This window comes from Schistocerca serialis, chromosome 2, assembly GCF_023864345.2.
Source record: "Schistocerca serialis cubense isolate TAMUIC-IGC-003099 chromosome 2, iqSchSeri2.2, whole genome shotgun sequence".
Classification (NCBI taxonomy): Eukaryota; Metazoa; Arthropoda; class Insecta; order Orthoptera; family Acrididae; genus Schistocerca; species Schistocerca serialis.
The window spans coordinates 536,857,965-536,879,900 of record NC_064639.1 but is presented as its reverse complement, the minus strand read 5'-3'; the positions used below and the strand labels follow the sequence as shown (position 1 = coordinate 536,879,900).

At 43.5% G+C, this 21,936-nt stretch overlaps 1 protein-coding gene across 1 annotated transcript in view; it reads left to right on the top strand.

Annotated features, from left to right (window-relative positions):
• The window catches only part of LOC126456184 (insulin-like growth factor-binding protein complex acid labile subunit), a 225,371-nt gene that overhangs the window by 70,629 nt on the left and 132,806 nt on the right, over positions 1-21,936 (top strand). The gene's annotated exons all lie outside the window — the stretch shown is intronic.

Here is a 21,936-nt window from a genome sequence, read left to right as displayed (position 1 = left end):
TTTCGGCATTACATTGATGCCATTTTCAGGCCCCACTCGTCATAGTCGTAAAATCGCTATACACGGAAGGAGCCGTATAAGAGGATCCGTGAATCAAATCGTCCTGCAACAGCTCTTGGTGGCCAGGCGACACAGACTGCTCAGTTATATGGCTCCTTCCGTGTATAGCGATTTTACGACTATGACGAGTGGGGCCTGTAGATGGCATCAATGTAATGCCGAACTGGTAGCACATAGACGTTCATAAAATAAAATAAATTTCTACAATACATACGGCTGTTGGTAAATTATTGCATCAAGAAGTTCATGCCAGCCGTCGTCCCACGACCCATAGTGGATCAACGAAGACAGTCACCAGATGTCAACATTATTGACCACTTGTGATGTACTTTGTTGGAGCGGGGCGGGGGGGGGGGGGGGGGGCGTGATCTCTATCCACCTCCACAATCTTTACCTGAACTTGCCATCATTTTGCAGGAAGAATGGTGTAAGAGTCCCTTGAAAACCGTATAGGACCTGGCTTTATCCAGTCCGAGACAACTGGAAGCTATTCTGAATGAATGCCAGTGGTTGTCCTATCCCGTATTAGGCATGGTAATTGTGATTGCGGTATTCCCATATTTTTGAGCACTGCCTTTATGTATGTTGCACGTTTCATATCTTCTCCTGAACCGCTGGACCGATATCAGTCAAGTTCCGCACTCATACCTGGAAAGAATTGCCGTGGGCGTGCTGATGGACAACCATCGACAGAAATAGAATAACTTTAAGCGTGATTATTAGTTACGTATGTTTTAAAACAACACACAAAATTTCGGCCCTCTACCTGTAATATGTTTCGACCAATGTGAATAATCACATAAAAAAGTGAACTCCAGGGAAATTCGAGGTAAAGCTTGTTTCTCTACCTACCCTGCATAACACTAATGGACCCGACTTCCATATTCATCTTGTTTCTGGTGTTGTTCTCCCTCCAATTTTTCTTTTTCAGACTTCTTCTTCTCCTTGTTGTTTTGGTGGTTTCCAACGCAGATTTTTTTCATTTTCAGACTTCTTATTCATATTCTTGCTGCTTTCGTGGCTTCCAACAGAGGTATCTCTGCTTCGAAAAGTCTCGTACGGTTACTGGCAATTAAACTTCCTTGCATATTTAGTCCTCTAGGCACTTCCATCAATTCCATAACCTTGAACCTTGACACGGCACTGTCTCTGAAACATAGCAGAGCATCCAGCACACCTATTTTCGAAGTATTTAGTCCTAACAGCACTTTTTTCTATATGCGTTCCCGTATACAGTTGTTGAAACTCTCATTTGGGTTCAGAGTTCCGCAGTGTAAATACTTCTCTAATAACCTTATGCCACGTAGACATCAGAGACTAAAAAGTTATAAAAAAACAAATGAGAATAAAATTCTGTTTTTAACTGAGCTGTGTGCGTGATATGGGGGCGTCGCCGTGTGTGCAGACATTTTCAAATTCTTCTAATTTTGGGGCTTTTTCCGGTACGTTTTCCTCGAAGCAAACTTTCATTTTTTAATACAAAAATAAAAAAAACCATTTTTTGAGACTTATTCATGTACTGGTCCCTCTGACAAGACGTAGAAAGACAACGGTACACCCAACAACAACACTGGAAACGGAATGTGGAGGCTTCGGTGACAAGGAAAGTTGCCAGATTGCTTTTTTTCATCGTCATACGGGTTGACAATTATTGAACTACATGAAGAAGAAAATGTGAATTTGTTACAAACACTTTATTCAACATGTAAACGTCACTACAGGTGAACGGATTTAGGTTATGACATATTCCATATACCTGCCATCCTTACAGATGTGGCGCAGACGAATAGCGAAATTCTGCATGACCCGCTGAAGTGTCGGAACATCGATGCTGTCGATGACCTCTTGAATGGCTATTTTCAGCTCAGCAATGATTTTGGGGTTATTGCTATTCACCTGTCTCCTTGTCTGTAATATAGCCCCACAAAAAGGAGTCGCACGTATTCAGATACGGAGAATGTTGAGGCCAATCGAGGTCTTTGCCAATGGCCTCTGGATACCTCAGAGCCAGAATTCGGTCCCCAATGTGTTCCTCCAGGGCGTCAAACACTCTCCTGCTTCGATGGGGTCGAGCTCAGTCTTGCATGAACCACATCGTGTCGAAATTAGGGCCACTTTGGATACTGAGGACGAAAAGTCTTCCAAAATCTTCACATGCCGTTCGTTAGTCACCGTGCCATCAAGGAATGTCGTACCGATTATTCCGTGACTGAACATTGCACGCTACACATTCACCCGTTGAGGGTGAAGAGGCTTCTCGATAGCAAAATGCGGATTCTCAGTCCCCCAAATGCACCAATTTTGCTTACTGACAAATCCATCCAAATGAAAGTGGGTTTCGTCGCTAAACCAGACCACACAGTACGTACTAATTCCTATCATACCCTGCGGCCAACCATGCAGTTCGAATGCCCTGATGAAAATCGTTCAGAAGTACGACGATTTTATCTCATATAGTTCAATAGTTCAACAATTGTCGCCTTGTGTATTTCCATAAGCTATCCTACATATTTACCGACAGAAGAAGGTATTCCAATCTGACGCATTCATGCTAAAATTGCGGCAGAAAACAATCATGAAAACATGAATTTAAGTACGAACCACTTACTATTACAGGACATCTACTTCGGTCCTGTCCTGTCAGTTTCCGAACACAAAACTGAACGCAGTGGGGTAGTGGTTAAGGCACTGAACCAACGTTCGAGGAAAATAAGGATCATATCCTTGTATGGGTAGTCAGGTTTAAGTGCTTCATAATAGCCTAAATTATTTAATGATAATGCCAAAATGATGCCTCTCAAAAGCCACTGCTGATCTCCTGTCATATCCTTGTCCAATCGGAACATTGGCTGCGTCTGCAGAAACATCTTCGTCGATAAGACGGTAAACTCCAATCTTCCTCCCTTCCTCGGGACTATAACTCGGTGCAGTACTACATCACGCAGACATTTATAGCGTAACTGCATGCAAGATACCTTGGCACATTCGTTGTCAATGTTGCCCGCTTCCTGTGGTTGAAGAAACACAGTGAACAGTGCAGAACCAAAACCTATAGTTTGGTTGGACGAATCACGTTTATCGAACATGCAAATCATTAACAGCGTTTTGTTAATCGCAGACGCCAGTGTATCTTCCATGAAAACTGAACGCAAAGGATGTTTCAAGGTAGAGAACGCTCTGTGACTTTACACGGATGTTTTAATCAGGCCTAAAAAGAAAACAGTTTGGATCCGAACAGTTGTATGAATGTATGAAGCTGATATACATCCGTGTTTGTTCATTTCCTCTCATCTTAACGAGAACTGTACCATTACAAAGTTGCCTTTTCAAGAGAGTATCATGTCTGCAGTGTAAAAAAGTTTAATGCATGGATTGAGGAACGGCCATGTACCGACACAAAACTACGCTAGCTCGGAAGGTCACCGTGTTTGGATACCGTGAAACTTCTGAAGCGTGTCACATTTGCTTACGTATCTAAGGGTAACAATACAGAGTAAGATGAAGTGGAACAACCAAGTGAAAACAGTATCAGAAAGGCGCGTCTTAAAATTACTTTCTGTTTTGAAGGATTCTGTGAAAATTCAGTGCATTTGTTAATGACATCTCATTCCAGATACTAGGGCGACCTAGTCGCGCTTACTTCCCAGTGTTAAGGGTTTTTCACAAGTCTCAGTTAGAAGACTTGATAGGAATTTGGAGACATATTGTATGCGTCGAAAATATCCGTATGCCCTTACGAAGAACAAGAAAGATACTCGGAGAACCTAAAGGAGAAGAGCGCAGAGAGACAACTTTTTTTTTTTTGTTTCACGAAAACCTTTTGGTTATGTTAGCAAACATGTTCTCGAAATACACTGCTGGAAAAAAGATTAGCTCTCTCTTTTAGAGGTTTCCAGTTCACTCAAGATTTATTGTTGCAACAGTGCATATGAAGTACATGAAATGATTACATTTACAAATGAATAACACAAGTGATTCTGAGGTACTAGGTGTCGACCCTTTCTGAAAAGTCCATATTAGTACATGGTGTAGCCTGCACGGGCGGCAATGCAGGCATTGGCTCTAACATCCATACAGATGACGAATATGTCCTGGGATACGTTATGCCTTGCCTTCTCGACCTGTTCACGTGGTTCTGTAAGAGTTATTGGTCAATGTGTCACACGAGTCACTTCTTGTTCCATCATATCCAACATATGCTCGATTGGAGACAAGTCTGGATATCTTGCTGGGCCAGAGAAGCTACTGCACGTCTTGCAGAGCACGTTGAGTTTCACGGGCAATGTATGTGGGCGAGCATTATCCTATTGGAAAAACACATCACCATTCTGTTGCAAGAACGTAAAAAGAACGGGTCTAGCAACGTTCTGCACCTACCGAATGCTGTTAGCGTCCCCTCTAGAAACACCAGAGGTGAAAGAGTGTTGTACTTATCACACCCCAGTCCATAATGCCTCGGGTACGTGTGTCTAGGACAAATGCACTGTACGAGACAGCGCTCACCAGGTCTACGTCGTACACGTAAACGACCGTCACTTGCGTGCAGGCAGAATCTGCTTTCGTAGCTGAAGACCACGGCGAGCCATTCCATCTCTCAAGTGTGCCTCTGACGACACCAGTCGATGCTGTGGCGTGAGTAGAAGACGGGCTAGAGGTGCGCGTACCCGGATTCCCACTGTTAGTAACCAGATCGCAACAGTTTTGATACGTCTGGGCTCACAAGCCCTCTTATTCGTGCTGCGATACCTGTACGATCTGCCACTGCTGCCCGTACAATATGATGATACTGGTGGGCGTCTGTGCTGCGTGGACGTCCAGAATTTCGTCTAAGAGTGTGAGAATGTTCACGTGATCACTGATACCAGTATCGCTGCACAACTGATGCAGCATGTCCACCTTGTGAAGAAATCCCCAGTAAGGACCAGCCCTCCACTCGGAAGGCTACAATGTGATCCGTTTTAAACTCGGCCACTTGGCTGTAGGAAACACGGGTATGTCTCCATGTCATGGTTGACTACTTGCTTCACTTGGTTGCAGCAGTCTGAGCCTTCTAGCTGTGAGCATTCGCCATTAAATGGTAGACACAGTTGGCGCTCTGGTAGCTATGCCACTACGCTATGTGTTGGCGAACGATGCTGATACCATAATCAGTACATCTACTATCCCCCAGAAGGCATATGACGTCATCGTTCCAAAATCGACATCGGTTTTCCAGGTGTACAAATTTTTTTCTGGAAGTGTACATCGTGCAACAATTCGACTGCTTGCATCGTAGATTTGGCAGACTGACCACGAGAATGAGATTAGAGAGATCAAGGTGCATAAGAACCATGCAAGAGTCAAATTTTCCTCGCCTCATACGCAACTGGAATGGAACAGGTAGCGGCTAACATTGGTACGAAGTACCTACCGTACGCCATACGTCTACAATAGCATCTGCAGTACTCATGTGTAGATATCTTCTAGATCCCAAACATTCTCAGACCCCTTAACATGAAATAGCAGGCGTTATCAACACTGGTTAGGACGAGGTAATTTTTATTGAAAGTGGCTGCAAAGAGGCATTGGCTACCGAGAAACTAACGTATAAAATTTCTTCTAGTAAGCTGCTTGTGGAGCGAACCAGTGTCTCTGATCTGCCAGATACCAGATATGCTGGGGCAAGGAGACAGACGCGGGGTTGGAGGGGGGGGTGGGGGTGGGAGGGAAGGGGTCGTGACAATAGTGTCACCGCGGTGCCATGACGACTAAACAGGGCGTGTGCGTGGCGGCTGAATGATTTACGTGCCAGTTAGCTGTTTGCCCTGCCGCTACCACAAGTCACACGGCAGCAGTGGTGGGGAGTGGATGGCGGAGGGGGGGGGGGGGGGGGGGGTTGTGGGAGTTGCGCGCGTGCAGCGCGCTCTTCTAGGCCCAGCTCTCGCCAAAATATTGAAGAGCTGGCTCAAAAAATAAGGTACTACGTAACATCATAACCGATTAATGATACACCAGTGGTATCCGTCAGTATCTGAAGGCGTTATTGGTCTTCAATCAACATTATTATATCTACTGCGCTTTTTATAGCAACAGTTGTTTCTTTTGCTGATTTTCAAACTGTAAATCTGCCGTCTTTGTTGATTTACTTGAAATTGGTATTCTGAGGCTTTCAGCAAATGAGGAACGAATAATGACAAACAAAACTATTTTCAAACTTGTCTCCGACATATCCATATAAGTACTGAAAGCAACGAAGGTAGCGGAAAATCGTGTTCCTGTCCAAGACTCATGGACCGCTAGGTATTCCATAAACAATTATAGATATCGAAAAAAGTTTCAAGCAGTACCTAATGGTTTGAATGTTTTTACTGTGCATTGTACATCTGTAACTATTTCCTCAACTGAGATTTTTAAGTAACTATAATTATTTTATGTCAGGATTCTTCATCTCGGAGAAAAGTAGTTCAACATAATTCCCGTTAGTACACTACTTGCATTAAAATTGCAACACCATGAAGATGGCATGCAACAAACGTCAAGTTGTCACGAATCGTACTACATGCTTGGATATGCAAAGGATTAGCGTTTCACCACAACTGTGCAAAACGGGTAGGAGTAAGGACATGTAAAATCCTTACTTCGTTACTAATATTATAAATTCGCGAGTAAATCTCTCTATTATGTTGTCACGACTAAACCGCTAACCCGATTTTGATGAAATTTGGCATGGAAGTACCTCGAACCCTGGGCAAGCACATAGACTACTTTCGAAAGTAAATCCTCTCAAATGGATGTTGTTGGCAGTGAAAGAAGCGTAACGGTCCACTCGCAAATGACCGGACTGTGTTCGTCGAGGCCGGCCGAAGTGGCCGAGCGGTTCTAGGCGCTACAGTCTGGAGCCGCGCGACCGCTACGGTCGCAGGTTCGAATCCTGCCTCGGGCATGGATGTGTGTGATGTCCTTAGGTTAGTTAGGTTTAAGCAGTTCTAAGTTCTAGGGACTGATGACCTCAGCAATTAAGTCCCATAGTGCTCAGAGCCGTGTGAACCATTTTTTGTATTCATCGAGTATTTGAGAATGTCAGCACTTCTTGACTTGCAACAAAATTTATACTTAATTTCAGATATTCACGAAACTTCTTCATGCTGACACTCCCAGAAAATGATGCAAGGAAAAAAGATTATCGACTACTACATTCTCGCTGTCCATGCATCGCGAATGACGTTTTAATTTATTATTTCTTTAGTACTAACTCTCTTCGCAACACATTTTGCAGACAGAATACACATACATCACTGAATGTGCATGCAAAATTATATCATTGTATAACACAGAGTTCAGGAGATATGTCGTTTTTAACACTGAAAAGGGGGTGACACTGAAGCAACACTCAGGGATACCTAGAGTAATTTCATACAAATTTGTCGTGTGCGTGACTTCATTATTTGTAGAAGATATTGTTGAAGTAAGATAATCCTGTTACTCCTGAGAGTAGGGTGTGGATGAGCAAGGGTTCCAAAAAAATGTTCCGCAGATGAAACTGCTGGGAGATTCCTTAGACATACGGGTGTACGGGTGAAATATGTGTGAAATATTTCTGAGATGTGCTTGCGCGGGCGAAGTCACGGGTAAAAGGCTAAGCGATGTACACTACAAAATCAAAAAAATTACGAACTGCGAAGGCATTATCCCTGTGGGATGGAAATCGGAAGCTGTGCTGCACATATACAAACAAATGATTGCAATTTCAGAAGAACTAGATGACTTATTAAGGAGAATGAACTTCACAAATTCAGAAATTCAGTAACCCATTGGTCCACTTCCGGTTCTTAGGCAAGCAGTTATTCGTCTTGGCATTTATTGATAGTGCTAATGGATGTCCTCCTGAGGGATATTCTGTGCAATTGGCGCGTCAGATCGTCAAAACCCCAAACTGTTTGGAGGGCCCTTCCCATAATGCTCCAAATGTTCTCGACTGGGGACAGAAACGGCGACGTTTCTGGCCAATGTGGAGTTTGGTAAGCACGAAGGCAAGCAGTAGAAACTGTCACCATATGCGGGCGGTATTATCTTGTTGAAATGTAAGACCAGCATTGCGTGCCATGGGGGGCAACAAAACGGGGCATAGAATATCGTCAGCGTATCGCTGTGTTGTCAGGGTACCATAGATGACAACCAAAGGGGCCCTCCTATGAAATGTAATGGCACCCCAGAGCATCATTGCGTGTTGTCGGGCCGTTTGGCAGACGACAGTCATGTTGGTTTTCCACCACTGTCCGAAGTGTCTGACATCTTTGCTGGTCATCGGGGCTCAGTTCGAAGCAAGACTCCCACTGAAGACAACGCCAATCAGAGAGCTTCTAGGCCGAAGACGTGTCTGGGGACGCGCCAGACAGCGCAGTCTCAAGGCATGTGAACGGTAGTGATTAGGTTTGTGCAAGTTGAATTTTTCCATTGGACTCTTGATGCAAGGGTACTTCAAGACGCCAGTCATAGAACGTTGTTGCCCATAGCTACCATATGAATTCTCGACGAAGTGCTGGAGCGGACATGTTGGGCACTATGAAATATTTCTCATACGATTCTGAAAAAAATTATCGTTAAAAGACACTGATTTTTGTGCATCTTATAACCTCAGATATTCGACTGCTGTTGGACTACATTTGTATTAGTTATTCGTCATAGTTATTGTGCTACATCGAAATTAAGTAACACTTTGCACAAAATTTTAAGAGCTTGCGGTGGTGAAAACACAGCTTTGCCTATGGTTCAGATTAGATTGTACATTGCTGTGTTTGAAATGTAACTAACATATTGAAGTTGAACACACACCAAAAACGTTTTGCATCGCCTCGGCTCAGAGAGTTCCAGAACGTGTACAGAAAACTGGAATAGCGATCAACATTAACATCATTTCCGCTCTTTTTACTGCTCATCAGAACCACGCATTGCATGTTGTACCACCATACAGCAAGACCTTCAGAGGTGGTAGTCCAGACTGCTGTACGCGCCGGTACCTCTAATGCCCAGTAGCACGTCCACTTGCACTGATACATGCCTGTATTCGTCGTGGCATACTGTCTAAAAGTTCATCAAGGCACTGTTGGTCCAGATTGTCCCACTCTTCGACGGCGATTAGGCGTAGATCCCTCAGAGTGGTTGGTGGGTCACGTCGTCCATAAACAGCCCTTTTTAATCTATCCTAGGCATGATCGATAGGGTTCATGTCTGGAGAACATGCTGCCCTCTCTAGTCGAGCGATGTCGTTATCCTGAAGGAAGTCATTCACAAGATGTGCACGATAGGGGTACGAATTGTCGTCCACGAAGACGAATGTCTCGCCAATATGCTGCCGATATGGTTGCCCTATCGGTCGGAGGATGGTATTCATGCATCGTACAGCCGTTACAGCGCCTTCCATGACCACCAGCGGCGTTCGTCGGCCCCAAATAATGCCACCCGAAAACGCAGGGAACCACCACCTTGCTGCACTCGCTGGACAGTGTGTCTGAGGCGTCCAGCCTGACCGGGTTGCCTCCAAACACGTCTTCGACGAGTGTCTGATTGAAGGCATGTGCGACACTCATCGGTGAAGAGAACGTTATGCCAATCCTGAGCAGTCCATCCTGAATGTTGTTGGACCCATCTGTACCGCGCTGCATGGTGTCGTGTTTGCAAAGATTGTCCTCGCCATGGACGTCGGGAGTGAAGTTGCGCATCATGCAGCCTATTGCGCTCAGTTTGAATCGTAACGCGACGTCCTGTGGTTGCACGAAAAGCATTATTCAACATGGTGGGGTTGCTGTCAGGGTTCCTCCGAGCCATAATCCGTAGGTAGCGGTCATCCACTGCAGTAGTAGCGCTTGGGAGGCCTGAGCGAGGCATGTCATCGACAGTTCCTGTCTCTGTTTATCTCCTCCGTGTCCGAACAACATCGCTTTGGTTCACTCCGAGACGCCTGGACATTTCTCTTGTTGAGAGCTCTTCCTGGCACAGAGTAACAATGCGGACGCGATCGAATTGACCGTCTAGGCACGGTTGAACTACAGACAACGCGAGCCATGTACCTCCTTCCTGGTGGTATGACTGCAACTGATCGACTGTCGGACCTACTCCGTCAAATAGGCGCTGCTCATGCATGGTTGCCGGCCGGAGTGGCCGAGTGGTTCTAGGTGCTTAAGTCTGGAACCGCGTGACCGCTACGGTCGCAGGTTCGAATCCTGCCTCGGGCATGGATGTGTGTGATATCCTTAGGTTAGTTAGGTTTAAGTAGTTCTAAGTTCTAGGAGACTGATGACCTCAGAAGTTAAGTCCCATAGTGCTCAGAGCCATTTGAACCATGCATGATTGTTTACATTTTTGGGCGGGTTTAGTGATCTCTGAACAGTCAAAGGGACTGTGTCTGTGATACAATATCCACAATCAACATCTATCTTCAGGAGTTCTGGGAACCGGGGTGATGCAAAACTTTTTTTGATGTGTGTATTAAGGTTCTGAGTGGAGCAATTTCTATCTACACTCTAGAGATATTGATTTGTATGTATCGTTGAACGGTCTTTCACACTGTGCAGAGTTATTTCTGAGTGCAATGTGAATCACCTACTTGTCGACACTCGTTACATTATATATACAGTTCAAGATACTGAAACGAGTTTTTCAGAAATTGATAGCACGTAAAGCGGCACATATTTCGAACTATAAAATTATAATTCTTTCCTTGAGGGTCGATGTACTTTTTTAATATCTCGTCAAAGATGAATACAGTGGCATGGCACAGGTTAATATTCACGATATTCTATGTGGGCTAGTGAGCTTCAATCTAAGCCTTCTTGTTGTTATATCACAGGATGTAATCGTTAAGTAATTGTGACGGTGTGCTGAAGAGTTATGCCTCTGAATTTTTTATTCTGTTTTCAATATCAGTTGAGGTATTAAATGTCATGCGTGTTACTCGGTCGACTTTCCAGCTTCACTGACAAGAGTTGCAACCCTCTGCCGATAGAGGGCTCCAAATCGTAGCGTGTAAAATGACAGTGTATAACATGAGTATATCTTTGCATTGTAAACAACGTTCTGGAATCGAGTTTCCAACCACAGAAGAGTTCGCCCATACATGGAGCACCCTCTCCTTCAGCATGACAATGCCAGACCATACACGAGTACTTGTGTTCACTGACCCCCTGATCATCCTGCATACAGTCCCAAATTAATTCAATCCGATTTTCATCTGCTTCTAAAACTTAAAGAATACCTTCGAGGACTTCATTTTAATAGTGATGAAGTGGTGTAAGCAGAGGTGAGGTTGTGGCTTCGTCAACAATGTCAGACAGTCTACAGTGATGGAATCAACAAACTGATCTCTTGCTAGGAGAAATGTGCTCGACTCCAGAGCGACTATTTTGAGAGATAAATATGTAGACATGAAGAACAAAGATTTAGAATGGTAATAAAGTTATTTCATCGAAAAAGCTTTAGGAGTTTTCACATAAGAAATTCGGAGGTATTATTTTTCAGCACACTCTCGTACAAGTTTTAATTATTGCAATTTACACGGACCTTTGATTTATTTACAATCTTTAGAACACTTTATGGCTACTTGTAATAACATCAGTTTGACTGATAGTCTTTCCAGCATCGCTACTGAAATGGTGTTTATAGATAGGCATCTGAAAATTTACTTCAGTTTCTTTTATCGAAAGATCAGACATCCATGATGGCTTCATCCTGTGATCTCAAGTACCAGATAAAACTTCCTGTTATCTTCAGAATCCAGAAGTCCTAGAGAACAATGCGGCATGCTAGATGTTAGTTCCTACTGATCAAGGAATGGTTAGTAGGTATGTAAGGATATAGTTAGCCCAACTGTCCCCACTTCAACTGCAATCATACGATTCTAGAGTTGGCACCTGATTGACAAAGTATCGAATGTACTTTTGATTAATCTTCATGACCAAACAGATAACAATTAAAAGTTGTTTCTTACGAAATCATTGTGTCTTTTGATCGGTTTGCATTTGGGTGCATGATATTTTGAGTCGACAAAAAGAACACCTCTGCACAAAATACGTATGACAAATGGTTCAAATGGCTCTGAACACTATGGGATTTAACATCGGAGGACATCAGTCCCCTACAACTTAGAACTACTTAAACCTAAGGACATCACACACATCCATGCCCGAGGCAGGATTCGAACCTGCGACCGTAGCAGTCGCGCGGTTCCAGACTGAAGCTGACAGCATTTGCGGAGCACTACATTACAATATTTTGCGGCTGATGACTGCTACACAGTCTGAGAACTGCCAGTGCATTCCAGTCATCGGCAGTATGTAATTAGTTATTGAGTGTTGGTTCGCGAATTAATTGATGATAGAGGAAGTCGGACAGAGATTGGACAGTCCTACGGTTACTGCTATAGATTGAAAAGTGACCAGCACAGCAATTCAACACAATCGTAAGCTGAGGATAACTAAAATACATTACAAGTTGACAAGGGCAACCTTTATGTGACGGTCAGGGTCAATTTATCGCGTACACAATGTATAAAAGGGCATTGCATTGGCGGAGCTGTGATTTGTACTCAGGTGATTCATGTGTAAAGGTTTCCGACTTGATTATGGCCGCATGACGGGAATTATCTGACTTTGAAGACAGATTGGAAGTTGGATCTAGACGCATGGGACATTCTGTTTCAGAAACCGTTGTTGTTGTTGTGGTCTTCAGTGCTGAGACTGGTTTGATGCAGCTCTCCATGCTACTCTATCCTGTGCAAGCTTCTTCATCTCCCAGTACCTACTGCAACCTACATCCTTCTGAATCTGCTTAGTGTATTCATCTCTTGGTCTCCCTCTACGATTTTTACCCTCCACACTGCCCTCCAATACTAAATTTGTGATCCCTTGACGCCTCAGAACATGTCCTACCAAACGATCCTTTCTTCTTGTCAAGTTGTGCCACAAATTCCTCTTCTCCCCAATCCTGTTCAATACCTCCTCATTAGTTATGTGATCTACCCCTCTAATTTTCAGCATTCTTCTGTAGCACCACATTTCGAACGCTTCTATTCTCTTCTTGTCTAAACTATTTATCGTCCATGTTTCACTTCCATACATGGCTACACTCCATACAAATACTTTCAGAAACGACTTCCTGACACTTAAATCTATACTCGATGTTAACAAATTTCTCTTCTTCAGAAACGCTTTTCTTGGCATTGCCAGTCTACATTTTATATCCTCTCTACTTCGACCATCATCATTTATTTTGCTCCCCAAATAGCAAAACTCCTTTACTACTTTAAGTGTCTCATTTCCTAATCTAATTCCCTCAGCATCACCCGACTTAATTCGACTACATTCCATTATCCTCGTTTTGCTTTTGTTGATGTTCATCTTATACCCTCCTTTAAAGACACTATCCATTCCGTTCAACTGCTCTTCCAAGTCCTTTGCTGTCTCTGACAGAATTACAATGTCATCAGCGAACCTCAATGTTTTTATTTCTTCCCCATGGATTTTAATATCTACTCCGAATTTTTCTTTTGTTTCCTTTACTGTTTGCTCAATATACAGATTGAATAACGTCGTGGAAAGGCTACATCCCTGTCTCACTCCCTTCCCAACCACTGCTTCCCTTTCATGTCCCTCGACTCTTACAACTGCCATCTGGTTTCTGTACAAATTGTAAATAGCGTTTCGCTCACTGTATTTTACCCCTGCCACCTTCAGAATTTGAAAGAGAGTATTCCACTCAACATTGTCAAAAGCTTTCTCTAAGTCTACAAATGCTAGAAACGTAGGTTTGCCTTTCCTTAATCTAGCTTCTAAGATAAGTCGTAGGGTCAGTATTGCCTCACGTGTTCCAATATTTCTACGGAATCCAAACTGATCTTCCCCTAGGTCGGCTTCTACTAGTTTTTCCATTCGTCTGTAAAGAATTCGCGTTAGTATTTTGCAGCTGTGACTTATTAAACTGATAGTTCAGTAGTTTTCACATGTGTCAACACCTGCTTTCTTTGGGGTTGGAATTATTATATTCTTCTTGAAGTCTGAGGGTATTTCGCCTGTTTCATACATCTTGCTCACCAGATGGTAGAGTTTTGTCAGGACTGGCTCTCCCAAGGCCGTCAGTAGTTCTAATGGAATGTTGTCTGCTCCCGAGGCCTTGTTTCGACTTATGTCTTTCAGTGCTCTGTCAAACTCTTCACGCAGTATCATATCTCCCATTTCATCTTCATCTACATCCTCTTCCATTTCCATAATATTGTCCTCAAGTACATCGCCCTTGTATAGACCCTCTATATACACCTTCCACCTTTCTGCTTTCCCTTCTTTGCTTAGAACTGGGTTTCCATCTGAGCGTTTAATATTCATACAAGTGGTTCTCTTTTCTCCAAAGGTCTCTTTAATTTTCCTGTAGGCAGTATCTATCTTACCCTAGTGAGATAAGCCTCTACATCCTTACATTTATACTCTAGCCACCCCTGCTTAGCCATTTTGCACTTCCTGTCGATCTCATTTTTGAGACGTTCATATTCCTTTTTGCCTGCTTCATTTGCTGCGTTTTTATATTTTCTCCTTTCATCAATTAAATTCAATATTTCTTCTGTTACCCAAGGGTTTCTACTAGCCCTCGTCTTTTTTCCTACTTGATCCTGTGCTGCCTTCACTACTTCATCTCTCAAAGCTACCCATTCTTCTTCTACTGTATTTCTTTCCCCCATTCCTGCCATTTTTTTCCTTACGCTCTCCCTGAAACTCTGTACAGCCTCTGATTTAGTCAGTTTATCCAGGTCCCATCTCCTTAAATTCTCACCTTTTTGCAGTTTCTTCAGTTTTCATCTACAGTTCATAACCAATAGATTGTGGTCAGAGTCCACATCTGCCCCTGGAAATGTCTTACAATTAAAACCTGGTTCCTAAATCTCTGTCTTACCATTATATAATCTGATATGTCAGTATCTCCAGGCTTCTTCCGTGTATACAACCTTCTTTGATGATTCTTGAACCAAGTGTTAGCTATGATTAAGTTGTGCTTTGCGCAAAATTCTACCAGGCGGCTTCCTCTTTCATTTCTTAGCCCCAATCCATATTCACCTACTACGTTTCCTTCTCTCCCTTTTCCTACTACTGAATTCCAGTCACCCATGACTATTAAATTTTCGGCTCCCTTCACTATCTGAACCGTTAGGGAATTCAATGTTCCGAGATCCACAGTGTCACGAGTGTACCTAGAATACCAGATTTCAGGCATTACCTCTCATCACGGACAAAGCAGTGCCCAACTACCTTCAGTTATCGATCGAGAGAAGTGGAGTTTGCGTATAGTTGTTAGTGCTAACAGACAAGCAACACTGCGTGCGATAACCGTAGAAATCACTGTGGAGCATAGACAAAGTGTCCATCAGGGTAGAGTGGCGAAATTTGGCATTAATGGGTCATGGCAGCAGACGACCGATATGAGTGCCTTCGCTAACAGCACATCACATGCAGTGCCTCTCGTGGGCTCGTGACGACACCGATTGGATCCTAGACGACTGGAAAACCGCGTCCTGGTCAGATGAAGCCCGATTTCTTTTGGTAAGAGCCGGTGGTAGGGTCAGTGTGTGACACGGACTCCACGAATCCATGGACCCAAGTTGTCAACAATGGACTGTGTAAGCTGGTGGTGACTCCGCAGTTGTGTCGGCAATTTGTACATGGAATGAACTGGGCCCTGTGGACCAACTGAACCGACCATTGACCGCAAATACTTGTGTTCGGCTACTTGGAAACCATTGGCAGCTGTTCATGTTCATGTTTTCCAAAACAACGATGGACTTTTTATGTATGACTGCGCCAGCTCACGGGGCCACAGTTGTTTGTGAATGGTTTGGAGAACATTCTAGATAATTCGAGCGAATGATTTGGCGACTCAGATCGCCCAACTTGAATCCCATCGAATATTTACGGAACGTAATCGAGAGATAAATTCCTGCACGAGATCCGGCACCGGCAACGCTTTCGCAATTATGGACGGCTACAGAGGCAGCATGGCTCAGTATTTCTGCGGGGGACTTCCATCGACTTGTTGAGTCCATGCCACGTAGGGATGTTGCACTACAACGGGCAAAAGCAGGTCCGACACCATATTAAGAAGTATCCCATGGCTTTTGTCGCCTCCGTGTATAGAAGAATGGTAAAGATTACATGGGCAGATTCTGTAACTAATGACTAATTACTGAATTATACTACAGAGAAAAGGAATTTATCGTACAACTTGACTAAAAGGAGGGATTGGTGATAGGACATATCCTAATACATCAAGGAATCGTTAATTTGTCAGTGGAAGGAAGTGTGGGAGTTAAAAATTATAGAGGAAGACGTAGGTTTGACTATTGTAAGCAGGTTTAAATGGATGTAGGTTGCATTAGTTTTTGAAGAGGTTTGCATACGATAGACTAGCGTGGGAAGATGCATCAAACGACTTTTCATACTTAAGAACACAAAAATACATAGTGAGACGAATTGTCTTTCTGGTTATCACAATCTAGCACCACCTAGTAATATCTCTGAAACTTCCTGGCAGATTAAAATTGTGTGTCCGACTGGGATTCGAACCTGGGACATTTGCCTTTCACAGTCAAGTGCTCTGTCGACTCAGGTATCCAAGCACACTACTCACGACTTGCCATCACAGCTTCACTTCCTCCAGTACCTCGTCACCTACCCTTCAGACTTCATACAAGTCGTCCTGCATACCTAGCGGGGGTAACACTCCTGGAAGAAAGGAGAGACTGTCACGTCACAACTCGCCAAAGACACGTTTGATAAAATTTGGCAGAGAACTAAAGAAGAATGTAATAACTTACACGTATTCGTCACGCAAGCTTAACGTCTACTCCACGTCCATCCCGGTGAGAGTAACACAGCGTTCTAAATTTCGCATCCCATACACCTCCATATCAGCTACAAATATCATGAATTCGTTCTACTACAACGTATTCACACAATAACGACATGTTAAAGTTAATTAATTGCCGTCATTCTTGGTCTTTGAAGTTTAATAGAATGAAATTCTTCGCACAGAGAGCTCGGAAATGTTTTAAGTGAGAGGCTGAGGTTTTCTGGAACAGTGCAGGTCAGCCACATTATGCTACTTTTACTAAGAAAGGAGCTGAAGCTTCACCGTGCCAGTGGAGTTCAGTCTCATATCTATCTCAATCACCGGATACTTTTATGAAATACGTCACTGCCAACTCTAATATACTGGCGTGTAAAAATTACGGACGGAAGTTAGCTTCCTCATGATGTATCACTGGCAAGTAACATAGCTCGATGAAACTTGCACCATAGTTAGAAACAACTGCGACAGTATAGTACGGAAAGTATATGAGACGAACAGAAATGGCACTTTTATTCAAAGACAAAATTACACTGAACTCAACGCTATTTATGATGGTCCCATGGACATTACGAAAAGCAGGACATGATATGTCATCACCATGAAGGGCACTGAATCCTCTGCAACGTGCTTCCCCATTGGCCACAATGTTGGTGAGGAGTTCTTGTGATAGGGCGTTCCATTCCTCAGTCAGTGCGGTTGATAAGTGCTGAACAGTCGTCTGTGCATGTGGACGTGCTGCAATATGTCTCCACAACGTATCCCACACGTTTTAAAATGGATTTAAGTCGGGGGAACGGCCAAACCAGTCCATTCGCCGAATATCTTCTCGTTCCAAGAGCTTCCCCACAGTTCATCCACATCTACATTTATACTCCGCAAGCCACCCAACGGTGTGTGGCGGAGGGCACTTTATGTGCCACTCTCATTACCTGCCTTTCCTGTTCGTCTCGTATGGTTCGCGGGAAGAACGACTGCCGGAAAGCCTCCGTGCGCGCTCGAATCTTTCTAATTTTACATTCGTGATCTCCTCGGAAGGTATAAGTAGGGGGAAGCAATATATTCGATACCTCATCCAGAAACGCACCCTCTCGAAACCTGGACAGCAAGCTATACCGCGATGCAGAGCGCCTCTCTTGCAGAGTCTGCCACTTGAGTTTGCTAAACATCTCCGTAACGCTATCACGCTTACCAAATAACCCTGTGACGAAACGCGCTCTTCTTTGGATCTTCTCTATCTCTTCTGTCAACCCGACCTGGTACGGATCCCACACTGATGAGCAATACTCAAGTATAGGTCGAACGAGTGTTTTGTAAGCCACGTCCTTTGTTGATGGACTACATTTTCTAAGGACTCTCCCAATGAATCTCAACCTGGCACCCGCCTTACCAACAATTAATTTTATATGATCATTCCACTTCAAATCGTTCCGTACGTATACTCCCAGATATTTTACAAAGTAATTGCTAACAGTGATTGTTCCGCTATCATATAATCATACAATAAAGGATCCTTCTTTATATGTATTCGCAATACATTACTTTTGCCTATGTTAAGGGTCAGTTGCCCCTCCCTGCACCAAGTGCCTATCCGCTTCATATCTTCCTGCATTTCGCTGCAATTTTCTAATGCTGCAACTTCTCTGTGTACAACAGGATCATCCGCGAAAAGCCGCATGGAATTGCCGACACTATCTATTAGGTCATTTATATATATATATATATATATATATATATATATATATATATATATATATATATATATATTGTGAAAAGCAGTGGTCCCATGACACTCCTCTGTGGCACGCCAGAGGTTACTTTAACGTAGGTAGACGTCTCTCCATTGAGAACAACATGCTGTGTTCTGTTTGCTAAAAACTCTTCAATCCAGCCACACAGCTGGTCTGATATTCCGTAGGCTCTTACTTTATCAGGCGACAGTGCGGAACTGTATCTAACTCCTTCCGGAAGTCAAGGAAAATGGCATCTACCTGGGAGCCTGTATCTAATATTTTCTGGGTCTCATGAACAAATAAAGCCAGTTGGGTCTTCCACGATCGCTGTTTCCGGAATCCATGTTGATTCTTTCAGAGTAGATTCTGGGTTTCCAGGAACGACACGATATGCGAACAAAAAACATGTTCTAAAATTCTACAACAGATCGATGTCAGAGATATAGACCTATAGTTTTACGCATCTGCTCGACGACTCTTCTTGAAAACTAGAACTACCTGTGCTCTTTTCCAATCATATGGAACCTTCCGTTCCTCTAGAGACTTGCGGTACACGGCTGTTAGAAGGTGGGCAAGTTCTTTCGCGTACTCTGTGTAGAATAGAAATTCGTATCCCGTCAAGTCCAGTGGACGTTCCTCTGTTGAGAGATTTCAGTTGCTTTTCTATTCCTTGGACACTTATTTCGATGTCAGCCATTTTTTCGTTCGTGCGAGGATTTAGAGAAGGGAACTGCAATGGGGTCTTCCTCTGTGAAACAGCTTTGGAAAAAGATGTTTAATATTTCAGCTTTACGCGTGTCATCCTCTGTTTCAATGCTATCATCATCCCGGCGTGTCTGGATATGCTGTTTCGATCCACTTACTGATTTAACGTAAGACCAGAACTTCCTAGGATTTTCTGTCAAGTCGGTTCATAGAATTTTACTTTCGAATTCACTGAACGCTTCACGCGTAGCCCTCCTAACGCTAACTTTTACATCGTTTAGCTTCTGTTTATCTTAGAGGTTTTGGCTGCGTTTAAATTTGCAGTGAAGTTCTCTTTGCTTTCGCAGTAGTTTCCTAACTTTGTTGTTGAACCACGGTGGGTTTTCCCCGTCCCTCCGAGTTTTACTCGGCACGTACCTGTCTAAAACGCATTTTACGATTGCCTTGAACTTTTTCCATAAACACTCAACATTGTCAGTGTCGGAACAGAACAGTTGTGTGCGGTCATCCATAAAAATAGAGATGGGACCGAATGCGCCCGTGAAAAGATTCACGTGGGGACACTCACAGTGTCACAATTACGTTAACCTGTGAGTGTAATATGTTCAAAGATTTGGAGGTCAGTATGTTCATGCAACGTTATACCTTCTCACGCCATAACACCTGGACCATCAAAACGATCATGTTAGACAATGCTGGACGTAGCCTCATACGGTGAGACGTGGCAAAACATGATGCACGCGAGAACATTGTCGAACGTGATCGTTTTGGCGCTCCAGATGTGGTGAGGGAAGGCATAATGTTGGATGGGCGTACTGATCTCCAAATTTTTGAACGTATTATACTCACAGGTCAACGTAATTGACAGTGTTCCGCTTCTCCATGAGAGTCTCTCCAGTGGTGCATTCGGCCCTGACGTGGATCTACGCAGGTGGAGGAACTCTTGGAGCGAGGGGATATTCGGCGAATGGACTGACCTGCCCGTTCCTCCGACTTAAATCGCATCGAGCACCTGAGGAATGCGTTGGAAAGGCGTATTGCAACACGTCCATATGCTCCAATATGCTCCAATCACCATTTAGCAGTTGTCAACCGCGTGGAGGAATGGAACGCCCTACCACGAGGACTAGTTACCAATCTTGCGGCCAGCATGGGAGCACGTTGCAGAGTAGGCATTACCGTCTGTAGTGATCACACACCCTATTACGAACCATGACACGCCTTTTGTAGTGTCCTAGGTGTAATCTCCCCCTCCCACAATTTGTTGATGTCACTGCTTTTTTCGATGGTATGGTCTCCTTTTTCAAAAATATTACAGGAATAAGATTTACAATAAACTTTTTACTTATCTTCTTTTTCGTAGTTCGCTCCAGTTCTTCATGTCTAGGAGTTGATTCTTGACGCTGAAATAATTTGACATATGGTCTCGTGGTTCCAATTGACATAATTAATTTCGAAGTAAAGCTGTGCAGATTTTTGTTTTCACTGTACTTTATTCTCTCACATTTTTTTATGTCACACTGTCCTTTGCATTTTCATATTAACAAAGCCGAAATTACATTGTTCTTCCTAAACACAAAACACGTCCGATCACATCAGAGGCATGCCCACTACTATTTCACTCTGCGGTAATAGCAATATTCCAAAGGGTTTACAAATGTTCTTGTGCTAAATCTGCGGTGCAAGAACCAACTCATTTTGCCAAATTTTTATTAAGGAAACTACAATAAACCACCAACAGTAGCACACTCTTCAGAACCAACAAAACAATAATGATGCCTTCTGCAAATAAAGCAAATAACAACTAATTCCTTTATAGGAATTCGGCTCTATACCGCACAACTGTTCCACGTCGAAGCTGGCTATTAGCAGCTGGCAGATAGCCTATCACGACGGAGGCGACGTCTCAAAATCGTTGAGGAAGAGAGGATGGTCGAGGTGGCACACCACTGTACCGGCCGATCTTCTCCGCACTCGGCGAATCGGGAACCGCCTGTGGAACAGTCGGGTGCTGCCTTGCCTAGCCCCAGGCGGACGACATTTCCGGGACTATCTGCACACGCGTGATCGCCAAGAAATAGTTCGTTGATCGTCGCGCACGCTTCCTCAGCTGCTGGTTGATGCCATCTGATGGACGTTGGCCTTGCCTACGTGTTTGTTGTCAATTGTGTTACTTGCTTGTTAACACACTTGCGTCGGCCAGACTTTGCAGCGGAGTCGGCAACCCGCGTCGTTGGTTTGTCTGCGGAGTTGCCGCTGCAGTAGGCGTTTGTGGTGACTGCAGCATCTTCTAAATGAATTTCTGTCAATTTGTATTATTTTATAAATGAATCCAGAAATAAACGTAGTACATAGTGTCAGATTGCGTAATTGATAACCGAAATTTTAAGTGTACCAAATATTTCGTAATTTCAAATGTTTCCAAAAAAAAAAAAAATTCAACTGTACATTCAGAGCTAGTACATATCGATTATAACAAAGAAAATAAAGTAATTTCTTTTTATAGATTTTAGTTTGAAATATAACACCTTGTGTACAAAATCACATGAATGTTTTTAGAAAAACAGCTTAGATAATA